Below are 13841 nucleotides of genomic sequence, written 5' to 3'. Positions count from 1 at the left end.
GGACAATATCACCAATTCTATAGAGATAAAAATAATTATAAGAGAGTATTATGAGCAATTGTATGCCAGCAAATTGGATAACTGCCTGAAATGGAATATTCATAGAAACACAAGCCCTATCAAGAATAAATCATTAACAAATAAAATATATATATAGACATATAACTAGTAAGGGGACTGAATCAGTAATCAAAATTTCTCAACCAAGAAAACTCTGGACCTGATGGCTTCACTCGTGAATTCTACCAAATATTTAAGGAAGCATTAACACCAATACTTCTAAGGTTTTCCAAAAAATTAAAGAGGAGGAAATACTCCTTAACTTATTCACTGAGGCCAGCATTAACCTGACAGCAAAGCCAGACAAACACACTACAAAAAAAGAAAACTACAGACTAATATTCCTTATGAAAATTGGTGAAAAAATCTTCAACAAAATATTAAGCAAATCAAATTCAGCAGCATATTAAAAGTATTATATACCATGACCAAGGGGACTTATTTCTGGACTGCAAAGAGGTAAGAAATCTCAGTGTGATACATCACATTAACATAATGGATTGTAAAAAAACTATATGACCATCTCAGTTGATGCAGAAAAAGCATTTGGCAAAATTCAGCGCTCTTTTTCATGATATATATTAAAAAAAAGACACTCAACAAATTAGGAATAGAAAGAACCTAGCTCAATACAATAAAAGCATATATGAGAAATCCACAGTGAAAATCATCAATTGTGTAAAATCAAGAGCTTTTCTTCTAAGATCAGGAAAAAGGCAAGGATTCTCACTTTCTTCACTCTATTGAACATAGTACTAGAAGTCCTAGCCAGAGCAATTAGGTGAGAAGAGGAAGTAAAATACATCTAAATTGGAAAGGAAGAAGTAAAATAAACTCTATTGCAGAAAATATAATCTTATATGCAGAAAACCCTAAAGATTCTACAAAAAACCCTGTTAGGACGAATAAAGAAATTCAGTAAAGTAGCCGGACACAAAGTCAACACACAAAAATCAGCTGCGTTTCTGTACACTAACAACAATCTGAAAGGAAATTAAGAAAATGATTCCATTTACTATAACATCAAAAAATACTTAGAAATGAACTAAGGAAGCAAAAGACTTTTACAATGAATAAAAACATTTCTAAGAGAAATTAAAGAAGACATAAATAAATGGAAAGTCATTCCATGTTTGTAGCCTAGAAGAGTGAATATTGTTAAGATGTCAGCACCACACAAAGTGATCTACAGATTCAGTGCAATTCCTATCAAAATACCAATGACCTTTTTTGCAGAAATAGAGAAATCCAAAAAATTCATATGGAAACTCAAGGGACACCCAAATAGCCAAAACAATCCTGAAAAAAGAACAAAAAGATAGACACTCACAGTTCCTGATTTCAAAACTTATTACAAAGCTACAGTAATCACAACAATGTGGTACTGACATAAATTCAGACATATAGACCAATGGAATGGAATAGAGAATCCAGTAACAAATCCTTGTATATGTGGTCAAGTGACTTTCAACAAGGATGTCAAGACCATTCAGTGGGGGAAAGGACAGTCTTTTAAACAAATGGTTCTGGAAAAAGTGGATATCCACGTGGAAAAGAATGGAGTTAGATTCTTAACTAATATCATAAACAAAAATTAACTCAAAATGGATTAATGACCAAAACACAGACCCTAAACTATAAAATTCTTAGAAGAAAACATAGGACAAAATCTTAAAAATTAATATGGCAATGATTCTAAGATATGACAACAAAGGCACAGGCAACAAAAGAAAGAACAGACAAACTGAACTTCATAAAATATTTAAAAATTTGTACATCAAAAGATACTACCAACAGGGTAAGAAGTCAATCTACAAAATAGGAAAAATATTTGCAAATCATATATCTGATAAGGGATTAATATCCAGGATATATAGAAAATTCCTAAAACCCAATAACAACAATCAACCAACCCAATTCAAAAATGGGCAAAGAATTTGAATAGACATTTATCCACAGAAGATATACAAATGACCAATAAGCCCAATTAAAGATATTCAACATCACTAATCATTAGGGCAAAGCAAATAAAACTACAATGTGCTACCACCTCATACTCATTAGGATGGCATATATACAAAACCAGAAAATAATAAGCAATGGTGAGCACGTGGAAGAATTGGAACACTTGTGCACTGTTCATTGGAATGTAAAATGGTGCAGTCACTGTGGAAAACAGTAAGGTGGTACCTCAAAGAGTTAAAAATAGAATTACCAAAAAATCCAGCAATTCCACCACTGGGTTTACACTCAAAAGAATTAAAAGCAGAGTCTTGAAAAGATATTTGTGTACTACGTTTATAGTAGCATTATTCACAATAGCTACAAAGTAGGAGCAACCTAAATGTCCATTGATAGATGAATGGATAAGCAAAAAGTGATATATACATAAAATAGAATATCATTCAGCCTTAAAAATTAAGGAAATACATATTAGTATGGTCCCATACAAATGAACCTTGAATACATTATCCTAAGTGAAATAAGCCATCCACACATACAAAAAAATACTGTATGATTTCACTTATATGAGGCTACAGAAAGTAGAATGATGGTTGCCAGAGGCTGGGGGGCAAGGAGGAATGGAGAGTTATTGTTGAATAGGTATAGATTTTAAGTTTTGTAAGGTAAACAGTGTTCTAGATGGATGGTATCAATGGTTGTTCACTTAATACCTTTGGCTATAAACTTAAAAATGATTAACATAGTAAACTTTATGTATTTTACCACCAAACTTAGGAAGACTTCCCCTTAGCCTCATTGGAGAGTTTCAAAAGCTGACTGGACACAGGAGAAGGTAGAATTGGTGAAATGAAGATATATAAATAGAAAATACTCAAATTGAAAAACTGAAGCAGAGAGAAAGAAAAATAAGTTTTAAAAAACAGAGAAGAGAGCACTCCCTCTTGTGAGAGCACCGGAATCACAACTAACTGCTGAACAATTATCGATAGGAAGTGACCTGGAAGACAGAATGGTGGAACTCACTGCCATAGAACAGAATAAACAAAAAAGAATGAAAAGAAATGAAGAAAGCTTAAGAGACCACTGGGACAATATTAAATGCAACAACATTTGCATTACAGGGGTCCCAGAAGGAGAGGAGGGAGAGGAAGGACTCGAGAAAATATTTCAAGAGATTATAGTTGAAAACTTCCCTAACATGGGAAAGAAAATCGCCACCCAAGCCCAGGAAGCGCAGAGAGTCTCAGGCAGGATAAACTCAAGGAGAAACACACCAAGACATATAGTAATCAAATAGACAAAAATTAAAGACAAAGAAAAATTATTAAAAGCAACAAGGGAAAAACAAAAAATAACATACAAGCTACCTCCCATAAGGTTAAGAGCTGATTTCTCAGCTGAAACTCTACAAGCCAGAAGGGAGTGGCATGATATACTTAAAGTGATGAAATAGAAGAACCTACAACCAAGATTGCTACCCAGCAAGGAACTCATTCAGATTCAATAGAGAAATCAAAAGCTTTACAGACAAGCAAAAGGTAAAAGAATTCAGCAGCACCAAACCAGCTCTACAACAAATGCTAAAGGAACTTCTCTATGTGGGAAACACAAGAGAAGAAAAGGACCTACATAAACAAACACAAAACAATGAAGAAAATTGTAAGAGGAACACACATATCGATAATTACCTTAAACGTGAATGGATTAAATGCTCCAACCAAAAGACACAGGCTTGCTGAATGGATACAAAAATAAGACCCATATATATGCTGTCTACAAGAGATGCATTTCAGATCTTGGGACACATACAGACTGAAAGTGAGGGGATGGAAAAAGATATTCCATGCAAATGGAAATCTGTTGCTGGAGTAGCAACAGTCATATCAGATAAAATAGACTTTAAAATAAAGAATGTTACAAGAGACAGGGAAGGACACTACATGACAATCAAGGGATCAATTCAAGAAGAAGATATAACAATTATAAATATATATGCACCCAACATAGGAGCACCTCAATACATAAGGCAACTGCTAACAGCTATAAAAGAAGAAATCGACAGTAACACAATAGTGGGGGACTTTAACACCTCATTTACACCAGTGGACTGATCGTCCAAACAGAAAATAAGGAAACAGAAGCTTTAAATGACACAATAGACCAGATAGATTTAATTGATATTAATAGGACATTGCATCCCCAAACAGCAGAATACACTTTCTTCTCAAGTGCACATGAAACATTCCCCAGGACAGATCACATCTTGGGTCACAAATCAAGCCTCAGTAAATTTAAGGAAATTGAAATCATATCAAGCATCTTTTCTGACCACAATGCTATGAGATTAGAAATGAATTACAGGGAAAAGAATATAAAAAACACAAACACATGGAGGCTAAACAATATGTTACTAAATAACCAATGGATCACTGAAGAAATCAAAGAGGAAATCAAAAAACACATAGAGACAAATGACAACGAAGACACAATGATCCAAAACCTATGGGATGCAGCAAACGCAGTTCTAAGAGGAAGTTTATAGTAATAAAATCCTACCTCAAGAAACAAGAAAAACCTCAAATAAATAATCTAACCTTACACCTAAAGGAAAGAGAGAAAGAAAAACAAACAAAACCCAAAGTTAGTAGAAAGAAGGAAATCATAAAGTTCAGAGCAGAACTAAATAAAATAGAAACAAAGAAAACAATAGCAAAGATCAATAAAACTAAAAGCTGATTCTTTGAGAAGATAAACAAAATTGATAAACCTTTAGCCAGACTCATCAAGAAAAAGAGGGAGAGGACTCAAATGAATAAAATTAGAGGGGAGGGTGGGAGGGAGGGAGATGCATGAGGGAAGGGATGTGGGAACAGATGTATATGTATGACTGATTCACTTTGTTATAAAGCAGAAACTAATAAAAAAATAAATTAAAAAAAAATAAAATTAGAAATGAAGAAGGAGAAAATGGACACTGCAGAAATACAAAGCATCCTAAGAGACTACTACAAGCATCTCTATGCCAATAAAATGGACAACCTGGAAGAAATGGACAAATTCTTAGAAAGGTATAACCTTCTGAGACTGAACCAGGAAGACATAGAAAATATGAATAGACCAATCACAAGTAATGAAGTTGAGACTGTGATTAAAAATCTTCCAACAAACAAAAGTCCAGGACCAGATGGCTTCACAGGTGAATTCGATCAAATATTTAGAGAAGAGTTAACACCTATCCGTCTCAAACTCTTCCAGTAAACTGCAGAGGAAGGAACACCTCCAAACTCATTCTACAAGGCCACAATCACCCTGATACCAAAACCAAAGATACTACAAAAAAAAGAAAATTATAGACCAATATCACTGATGACTATAGATGAAAAAATCCTCAACAAAATACTAGCAAACAGGATCCAACAGCACATTAAAATGATCACACAACAAGTGAGATTTACCCCAGGGATGCAAGGATTCTTTAATATATGCAAATCAATCAACATGATACACCACAGTAACAAACTGAAGAATAAAAACCATATGATCATCTATAGATGCAGAAAAAGCTTTTGACAAAATTCAACATCCACTAATGATAAAAAACTTTTCAGAAAGTGGGCATAGAGAGAATCTACCTCAACGTAGTAAAGGCCATATATGAAAAACCCACAGCAAACTTCATTCTCAGTGGTGAAAAACTGAAAGCATTTCCTCTAAGATCAGGAACAAGACAAGGATGTCCACTCTCACCCCTATTATTCAACATAGTTTTGGAAGTCTAGCCACAGCAATCAGAGAAGAAAAATAAATAAAAGGAATCCAAATTGGAAAAGAAGTAAAACTGTCATTGTTTACAGATGACAAGATACTATACATAGAGAATCCTAAAGATGCCACCAGAAAACTACTAGAGCTAATCAATGAATATGTTAAAGTTGTAGGATACAAAATTAATGTACATAAATCTCTTGCATTCCTATACACTAACAATGAAAGATCAGAAAGAGAAATTAAGGAAACAATCCCATTTACCACTGCAACAAAAAGAATAAAATACCTAGGTATAAACCTACCTAAGGAGGTAAAAGACCTGTACTCAGAAAACTATAAGACAGTGATGAAAGAAATCAAAGATGATACAAACAGATGGAGAGATATACCATGTTCTTGGATTGGAAGAATCAACATTGTGAAAATGACTATACCACCCAAAGCAATCTACAGATTCAATGCAATCCCTATCAAATTACCAGTGGCATTTTTTACAGAACTAGAACAAAAAATCTTAAAATCTGTATGGAGACACAAAAGAACCCAAATAGCCAAAGCAGTCTTGAGGGGAAAAAATGGAGCTGGAGGAATCAGACTCCCTGACTTCAGACTATACGACCAAGCTACAGTAATCAAGACAATATGGTACTGGCATAAAAACAGAAACATAGATCAATGGAACAAGATAGAAAGCCCAGAAGTAAACCCACGCACCTATGGTCAACTAATCTATGACAAAGGAGGCAAGGGTATACAATGGAGAAAAGACAGTCTCTTCAATAAGTGGTGCTGGGAAAACTGGACAGCTACATGTAAAAGAATGAAATTAGAACACTCCCTAACACCATCCACAAAAATAAACTCAAAATGGGTTAAAAGACCTAAATGTAAGACCAGACATTACAAAACTCTTAGAGGAAAACATAGGAAGAACACTCTTTGACATAAACCACAGCAAGATCTTTTTTGACCCACCTCCTAGAGTAACGGAAATAAAAACAAAAATAAACAAATGGGACCTAATGAAACTTAAAAGCTTTTGCAGGCTTCCCTGGTGGCACAGTGGTTGAGAGTCCGCCTGCCGATGCAGGGGACACGAGTTCATTCCCCGGTCCGGGAAGATCCCACATGCCACGGAGCGGCTGGGCCCATGAGCCACGGCTGCTGAGGCTGCGCGTCCAGAGCCTGTGCTCCACAACGGGAGAGGCCTCAACAGTGAGAGGCCTGCATACCACACACACACACACACACAAAAGCTTTTGCACAACAAAGGAAACTATAAAGACAAAAAGACAACTCTCAAAATGTGAGATAATATTTGCAAACGAATTAATGGACAAAGGATTAATCTCCAAAATATATAAACAGCTTATGATGCTCAATGTTAAAAAAAAAAACCAATCAAAAAATGGGCAGAAGAACTAAATAGACATTTCTCCATAGAAGACATACAGATGGCCAAGAAGCACATGAAAAGCTGCTCAACATCACTAATTATTAGAGAAATGCAAATCAAAACTACAATGAGGTATCACCTCACACCAGTTAGAATGGGCATCATCAGAAAATCTACAAACAACAAATGCTGGAGAAGGTGTGGAGAAAAGGGAACCCTCTTGCACTGTTGGTGGGAATGTAAATTGATACAGCCACTATGGAGAACAGTATGGAGGTTCCTTAAAAGACTAAAAATAGAATTACCATATGACCTGGCAATCCCACTATACCCAGAGAAAACCATAATTCAAAAAGAGTCATGCACCACAATGTTCATTGCAGCACTATTTACAATAGCCAGGTAATGGAAGCAATCTAAATGCCCATCGACAGATGAATGGATAAAGAAGATGTGGCACATATATACAATGGAATATTACTCAGCCATAAAAAGGACTGAATTTGGGTCATTTGCAGAGACGTGGATGGACATAGAGACTGTCATACAAAGTGCACTAAATCAGAAAGAGAAAAACAAATATGTATAGTAATGCATATATGTGGAATCTAGAAAAAAGGTACAGATGAACCAGTTTGCAAGGCAGAAATAGAGACACAGATGTAGAGAACAAACATATGGACCCCAAGGGGGGAAAGAGGCAGGTTGGTGGTAGTGGGATGAATTGGGAGATTGGGATTGACATATATACAGTAATATGTGTAAAATAGATAACTAATAAGAACATGCTGTATAAAAGAAATAAAAATTAAAATAAATAAAAATTTTTAAAAAAAGAGAAGAGAGTAATGCCGTAAAAAAAAAAAAAAGGCTATCATAGGTGTAAGTCCCAGAAGGAAAGGAGAGAGAGAGATTGGGGCAGACCTAAGAACTGAAGAGATAATGGATGAGAATCTTTTGAATGATTCAAAATATTCAGCAATCTCCAAAGAGGATGAATACAAAGAAAGCCAACCAAAGCACATATAGTTAACCTGTTGAAAACCAAAGACAAATATATGAAGTGCTGATTCCAGTTTTCCCCAGTAGCCAGCCACTGCCTAGGCCATGCCTGATATCCAGTCCTTTTCCTGATTTATAAAATACTCCCAGGAAATAAAATGCTACCAATTTCAGCTCACATAGAAAGGGGTCTTCCTCCCTCCAGAATTTTGTGTTATCTAGTCCTTATTGCTTCCACATTTCTTTGATGTCTTAAAATAATTTTTTCAATTGTCCTATTATTTCTTAGTTGTTACAGATATAGTTTTCTTTTTTAAAAAATATACATATCTTTAATTTAGTTTTTATTATTTATTTATTTATTTTTGGCTGCGTTGGGTCTTCATTGCTGTGTGTGGGTTTTCTCTAGTTGTGTTGAGCAGGGGCTACTCTTTGTTGCAGTGTGCAGGCTTCTCATTGCAGTGTCTTCTTTTGTTGCAGAGCGTGGGCTCTAGGCATGTGGGCTTCGGTAGTTGTGGCAAGTGGGCTCAGTAGTTGTGACACGCTGGCTTAGTTGCTTCTCAGCATGTGGGATCTTCCCGGACCAGGGATCGAACCTGGGTCCCCTGCATTAGCAGGCAGATTCTTAACTACTGCACCACCAGGGAAGTCCCAGCAGATATAGTTTTCAACTCTCTAATAAAAACTGGAAAACTGGAGTGCCAATCTGCTGACAATCAACTGTTACAAACTACTTTGATGTGGAAGTTCCCTTATATCACTTTTTATTTAAAAAGAATAGTTAAATTAACAGCAAAATTTCAGAAATTGGGAGAGGCTAATCATCCACTAATCTTAATAGTATTTTATTTTAATGTCTGTGAAAATAAAGGAGTTCAGTAAGTTATTTCAGTGTTAAAAGTTAATAAAATCTCAAACATTAAGGAAATATTTTAATATGTCATAGGAATATGAGAGGATATGAGAGAAGAATGAGATATAAATGTTGCATGTGTGCCTTGCTTATATTCACAGTACATTATTATACATTTATAATTCAACAGGCTTCAATTAGTAAGCTCTTTTCAGTTCCCCATGACATGTAGGTGACTAGATCTCTATCCTTGTTATACTCTGAATTCATTGAGCTGACACGGTGCCATGACTAAATCTGGACAGTGGTTTGCTGTTAAATGTCTGGTAACTGGCTCTTCAAAGAAAAAAAAAATTTTAAACCCTAGTTTGTAGCATTTGCCAATTCCATGTTGTAAATATTCCAACCATGTCCAACTTCAAGCTACCATTAGGAAGTTACTGAATGTGGGGTTTGGGAAGAGATATGAACAATTGGCTTGTATGAGCCCATGCCAACCAGCCCCAGTATACCACTGGGTCCCAGGATTGACTGAGCTGAGGGCAGTGAGAGGGAATTCTTTAACAAAGCCCATTCAGTCTCTCTTAAGGTCTTACCACTGGCTACTCTGAGGTGGTCTGAGTGCACAGTAGGCTGCCTTCAATGATCCTTTCCTTGTTCCTTTGCCCATTATTCATTTTACACAGGCAACTCAGAAACAGCATCTCCTACAGAAACACTAAGAGAATAATAACAATAAAATGAAAAAATGTTGCTAAGTTCCATGTGTGCTATTCCAGCTGCTCCCCACCTCAACTATGACCATGGCAAGTCAGACCACTCTGCTTCACTTGTGAAATAGGAGAAGGACCCCCACATAGGTCCCACGTTGAGCTGCTCTAAGGCCAGGACCCAAAGGCAGAGGCAGTGCTTGGAGATGGAAGCAGCATACACAAAACAGAAGACTGTGTCATGGGGACAGAATAAATGTTTTACATTCCCTATGTAGCAATAAAATCATCTCTAGTTAAAAATAATTTATATATTTATTAAGATACATACCCAGATTTCAAGTGAGAGCCAGCTCTCAGTGGGAAGGAAATCTTAGTGGAAGGCAGGGAGAAGTCCATTGGTTAAAAACAAACCAACAAACAAAAAACCCCAGCAGCTGTCATACATCTAGTTACCCCAAGGAAGAGTGGATAAGAAGCCTAAAAAGAGCCTGGAAGCTTCCAGAATGTCAGGGTTGGAAGAGCTCTTGAGGATCATCCAGCTTTACCTCCAAATCAGGTCAGTGGTCTCCCCCACAGAGGAATCTTAACATCCCCTGGAATTCAGAGATTTCTTTCTCACTCTTTAATTTAGTTTCCCTATCCTCTAATCAAGTAGTATCCAAAATTATTAGAAAATTATGACTCTGACAATCCTAAATATGCTGAGAGTCTATGACCTTACTAAATATGGACAAAACTTAGAGAGGGATAGGAATGTTTCACGTTGATTGCAAACTTCAGATGACTTGCTGAGCCACGATCCACCACTGATACCTGATAATTGATCAACACAGCATTAAGGGAGAGGAAATATGGAGAAACGTCAAAGCAGAGGGAAGTTGTTTACTTCTTTTATGCCAGGCTTTCTCTGTTATAATTCATAAGGGACACACAGAGTAAAAAATAAGGTGTTATCCAGAATTTGGAAAAGGGGTAAATTTCCCTCACTGAATTATGACCCAGCATATATGACTCTGGTTACAGCAAAGATACGCAAAGTCATCTGAAAAGTACAGCAAAGTTTGACTGTAATCCAAACAGATATATGAGCAGCGCTCACAAAAGCATACAGTCAGGATGGGGTTGGTCAGTAAGAGAAACTTAGAAAAAGATAATTCATAGCGGGATGACTTAAGCTATATAAAGGAGGTAGAAAGTACATAGCAAGAGACCAATGTGGGCAGAACTTTTGATTCCCACTGGTAGGGCCCTCTCTGTAGTGTACAAAAGGATTCCAAGCCTTCCTATCTGGGGAGCAGAATCTCGTCTAATAAGTACCCTTGTTCTACTTGGCTGTTCTTGGGGAATGTAGCTTTTCAGAGAGATTTGTCTGTTTATAGTGGATGTGGTCAAAGTGGAGAAAGAGAGAGGAGAATAGGAAGGTTGTCTGAGAATCCCTTAGGGAGCTTTCCAGGAAGTATGGGAGCATCATGATAGATAAGGCAAGAAACCATGTGTATGTTGAAGTGCTCTCCATGTGACCCTGATATCCCCCCAACACTCATTCCTGAATATCACCAGACTTTAGAAAAAGAGCATATCACACCCACGTGAAATTCCAGCCCATGTGATGATTATACCACTAGCCCTTGAACAACATGGGATATAGGGGCACTGACCCTTTGCACAGTTGAAAATTCATGTCTAACTTATAGTCGTCCCTCTGTATCAGTGGTTCCTCCTTACTTACAGACTCAACCAACCAGGAAACACGTAGCACGGCAGTATTTACTATTGAAAAGAATCTGCGTATAAGTGGACCCTCGCAGTTCAAACCCATGTTGTTCAAGGGACAACTGTATTTCTTTTCATAAGTTAATAAGTTATTAGTGATGTACATAGCAATTCCTGTGAGTTTAGTTAATGTAAAGCTACCCCTGAGTAACCAACTCGCTCTCAGAAACCCCAAATCATTTTCTGGTCCTCGAAACTGATGACCAAAATTTGGACTGAGGTGAAATCATCTGGTTAAATGGCAGCCTTCCTGATGCTACCTGACCTCATGATGGGGACTCTTAATTTTAGGCAACGAAATGTGGGAAGACTAATATCATAAACTCTTTCTAGTTCCTACCTATAAAATGGGGATAATACCTTCTACATAGGGTTGTTGTGAGAATTGAATCAATATCAATGATAAAGAGCCTGGAACATACTTAGTGTGGCAGGCTAGTTTGGAAGGCTGGGTGCTCACCAATCCATTTTCTTGTGCACAGAGAAATGCTACATTTCCCAACATCCTCTGAAACTAGACTGAGTCCACCAGATTCTGGCTAATGGGGTGTGGGTAGAAAAGTCCCTACACAATTAGCTCCCCCTTTCTCTTTCTATGGTGCTTCTTAGAAGCCACATGTTTAAATAGCAGTTTCACAGGATGCAAAGGTACTGAACCCTGAAGTCACTGCCAAGCCAAGAGCCCCCAAGGAGAGCCTCTAACCTGCATTAGATAAGGGTATAAGCAAGAAATAAACCTTTGTGGTTCTTAGAGCAGCTAGAATGAATTCCTCTAACAAAGAAATTGGTATCTTGAATTGGGATGTTACTGAAAGCAAAAGCCCAGAATTTGTGCCAGGACCTAAAAAATCAGCACTAAGTGACAGCAAACCATTATTGAAGGCTAAAAAGATTAAGATACATATTAAACAGTGCCATACATTTGATGAAACACTAGAACTTGAAATACAATGCTATAACCTGGATGTCAGATCATGTGTCTAATGACTTCATAACTTTAGGGGAAGAATTTGGAAAACAGGATGCTACCAATGCATGTTGGATACTCTTGGTTGCATTTGAGGAGGTATTAGAAGAAAGAGATAAGTTCAGGAAAGAATCAGCTTGTTTGCAAGCAGAAATAAAATGAATAGAAAGTCCAGAAATCCAGGGCTTTGCAGGATTGTAAAATCTGGCTGCTTCTAACTCTGAAGTGTTAGAGATGGGATTTTTGAAACCTCTGAAGACAAAACCCTTATAAAACTTCTCATTTGATGAAAGTGACTAGGGAAAAGATCAGATTAAAGGTTCTAGGTGGTTTCATGATAGTCATATTTAAGTTGAGATAGAGAACAGTGGGGGTGAGAAAATAAAGATTTGCAAAAGCATATTTGAGAACTATGCCTCAGGAGAAATCTGGGTATGGTTACTGGCATATGAGATGGACTGGAAATAGATAGATTAGAAGTCCACTATATTTCTGAGGGAATTATGTTCCTGAAGAAACCATTAATGTGGATTTTAAGAAGGACTTTATTGTTCAAAACTTAAAACAATCCTCAAAACTTCCACAAACATAGCCTGCTTTAAAAGCTGCACAACCCCTCCAAAGGGTACTTTATAGGTTTAAGAAACAAGGGGAGCCTCCTTGAAGAACCAGGAGCCACAGAGAACAATGAACAAGAAAACTGTTCCCAGAATCAATATAATAGAGGAACTACCCCACCCCAAGGATGGATGCCTTTATGACATCTGCCTAACAAGTCACAGAATTGCTCCAGACAGCTGTCTGTACAGTGTCTCCACTCTTCCCCTTTCTGAAGGGGTGTTTATTGTGGTTATCCCAGCCCTGTCCCATCAGTGGATTCTGTTTGTGTGGGCAGGGGAGGGGTAGGGAGATGCATATAACTTTCTTCTTATTTCATCAATTGCCAAGCTAAGAAAACCTACATGTGGAGTTGATGGAAAGGGCTGCATAACACCTGGGTTCCTGAGCTTTAAGCAGGATACAGAGACTGGGTGGGGCTTTAATTGGCCTCCTTGGTATGTATGTCCTATGTGTGAAAGCAGGAGTGAAAAAGACTTCCAGATTGGCAGCCTATGGCAGAAGCCTGCTAGATGCTCACCAATCCCGTTTCCCTCTTCTTGACACAGAAGACTACATTCCCCAGTATACTTTGCAATTAGGTTGGAACAGTAAGAATGGGTTCTGGTCAGTGGGATGTGGATAGAAGTGATCATACTTAGCCCCTGTACTGTCTAATATGGTGGTCACTAAATTTAAGTTTAAATAAAATAAAAAATTGAATTTCTCAGTCATAGTACATGTCAA

The sequence above is a fragment of the Hyperoodon ampullatus genome (assembly GCF_949752795.1).
Source record: "Hyperoodon ampullatus genome assembly, chromosome: 2".
Lineage (NCBI taxonomy): Eukaryota > Metazoa > Chordata > Mammalia > Artiodactyla > Ziphiidae > Hyperoodon > Hyperoodon ampullatus.
The sequence above is the reverse complement of the archived record's forward strand: the minus strand, read 5'-3'. Positions refer to the sequence as shown.